The 2,479-nt window shown below is 43.3% G+C and overlaps 1 pseudogene; it reads left to right on the top strand.

Annotated features, from left to right (window-relative positions):
- The first annotated feature begins 1,102 nt into the window (after positions 1-1,102).
- On the top strand, positions 1,103-2,205 carry LOC101563997 (annotated as a pseudogene).
- The last annotated feature ends 274 nt before the right edge of the window (positions 2,206-2,479 follow it).

Genomic DNA, 2,479 nt, shown 5'->3' with positions numbered 1-2,479 from the left:
TGGGGAGGTGGCTTAGTGGAGTAAGTGCTTCCCTGGCAAGCGCAAGGGCCTGAGTTCAATCCCCGGTCCTGACAAAAAAAAAAAAAAAAAAGCATAAACACTAAATTCTGGAAGATAATGCATGCAGAAGTCTAGAAGACATAAATGTAGGCAGACCACTCATGAACAAAAGGAAACTGCATGGAAAATACTTCCAACAGTCAAGAACCAGGATCTCATCTTATTAAAAAGCTTTTTTTCACATTAAAAGAGATCACCAACAGAATAAAAATACAACCCAAAGAGTGGGAAAATATTTTAGGCAATTGTGCCTCATACAAAGGACTTCTGTCTAGAACATATAAAGAACTGAAAAATCTCAGGAATGCCCCCTAAATTCAAAGGCCTATCCAAAAATGGACATCTCGATGAAAAAAATATAAATAGAAATAAATATATGAAAAAATGTTCAATATCATTTGGAAAACTCAAGTTAAAACAATACTGAGATTCCATCTTACTCCAGAAAAATAAAAAAGGCTATCATCAAGAAATCAAGGGATGGGGAGATAGCTCAGGGGCTGGGGAGATAGCTCAGTAGAATAAAGCGCTTCCCTGGCAAGTGCAAGGTCCTGAGTTCATTTCCCAGTAATGAAGAGAGAGAGAGAGAGAGAGAGAGAGAGAGAGAGAGAGAGAGAGAGAGAAGGAAGGAGGGAAGAAATCAAGGGCTGGGGAGATAGCTCAGTGGTATAAGCACCTGCCTGGCAAGCACAAGGTCCTCAGTTTGATCTCTGGTACTGCAAAAACAAAGAGAAAAAAAACCCTTTGGTTTCAGGCGCAGGGGCCAGGGGTTCGAAAACCAGGCCTGCGATATGGGGCCCCAACCCCAGGGCGTGCTGAGCTGGCAATAGAGATAGGGTGTGGTGGTACATGCCTGTAATCCCAGCTCTTGGGAGGCTGAACAAAGGCAAATCATTACTGGTCCATGAACACCCTGAACACTCTGAACACTGATTGGTGATATTAACTACATTTAGCCCTTCCCTAAAAATATTTTTTTAAAAAAAGAAAAAGAAAAGAAAAGAAATCAACCATTAACAAATGTTGGGCCGCTCGTCCGCGCGAAGCCTGGCAGTTTGCCTCTTCCTCGTCAGTCCTCCGCCCTGCGTCCATGGCCACCGCCGCGACCGAAGAGCCCTTCCCTTTCCATGGTCTCCTGCCCAAGAAAGAGACCCGGGCTGCCTCGTTCCTCTGCCGCTACCCAGAGTATGACGGGCGGGGGGTGCTCATCGCCGTCCTGGACACCGGAGTCGACCCCGGGGCTCCAGGAATGCAGGTTACAACTGACGGAAAACCAAAAATCATTGATATCATTGATAAAACAGGAAGTGGCGATGTGAATACTGCTACAGAAGTAGAGCCAAAAGATGGTGAAATTATTGGCCTTTCAGGAAGAGTGCTTAAGATTCCTGGAAGCTGGACAAATCCTTCAGGCAAATATCATATTGGCATAAAAAAATGGCTATGATTTCTATCCAAAAGCTCTCAAAGAAAGGATACAGAAAGAACGAAAGGAAAAAATCTGGGATCCTGTTCACAGAGTGGCCCTTGCAGAAGCCTGCAGGAAGCAGGAGGAATTCGATGTTGCCAACAACGGCTCAGCCCAAGCAAATAAACTAATCAAGGAGGAGCTTGAGTCAAGTGGAATTACTAAATTCTTTTGAAAAAAAGTATAGTGACCCTGGCCCTGTGTATGACTGCATAGTGTGGCACGATGGTGAAGTCTGGAGAGCCTGCATTGATTCAAATGAAGATGGGGACTTGAGCAAGTCTCCGGTGTTGAGAAACTACAAGGAGGCCCAGGAATATGGTTCATTTGGCATGGCTGAGATGTTGAATTATTCCGTTAACATATACGATGAGGGAAACCTGCTCTCCATTGTGACCAGTGGAGGAGCTCATAGTACTCACGTCGCCAGTATAGCTGCTGGCCACTTTCCAGAAGAACCTGAGTGGAATGGAGTAGCTCCTGGGGCTCAAATTCTTTCAATCAAGATTGGTGATACAAGGCTAAGCACAATGGAAACAGGCACAGGCCTCATAAGAGCTGTGAGTACTCATGAGCGCGTGGCTTACAGCGACTCATGCTCTTTCTTGCATATGGCTAGCTTTATGCAGTGCTTCTGGTTTGCCAGTTATGTTTGCTGCATGGGACTTTGTTTTTAAAAGCAAAAAAATGCTTAACTTTATTTAAGAATTTTTAAAAAAATGTTTAGCAATTTTTTTGGCTTAAATTTTCATGAAAAAATAGTTTTATTCATCATTTCTAATAAACCCTTAAGATACTTGAAGACAACCTGCTTGGTCCATCAGCCAGAAAGGATTTAAAATGTCAGTTAATGCTGTACACTTCTGTGTAACATGTAACTTTAGTACTTTTAGCATCTGATATGAGCCATCCTATTGCCTGCACTTTTCTGCTAATCACACTCCATTCTGA

The sequence above is a fragment of the Octodon degus genome, unplaced genomic scaffold (assembly GCF_000260255.1).
Source record: "Octodon degus isolate 3935 unplaced genomic scaffold, OctDeg1.0 scaffold00019, whole genome shotgun sequence".
In the NCBI taxonomy this organism is placed as follows: Eukaryota; Metazoa; Chordata; class Mammalia; order Rodentia; family Octodontidae; genus Octodon; species Octodon degus.
This window is presented reverse-complemented; position numbering and strand designations above follow the sequence as displayed.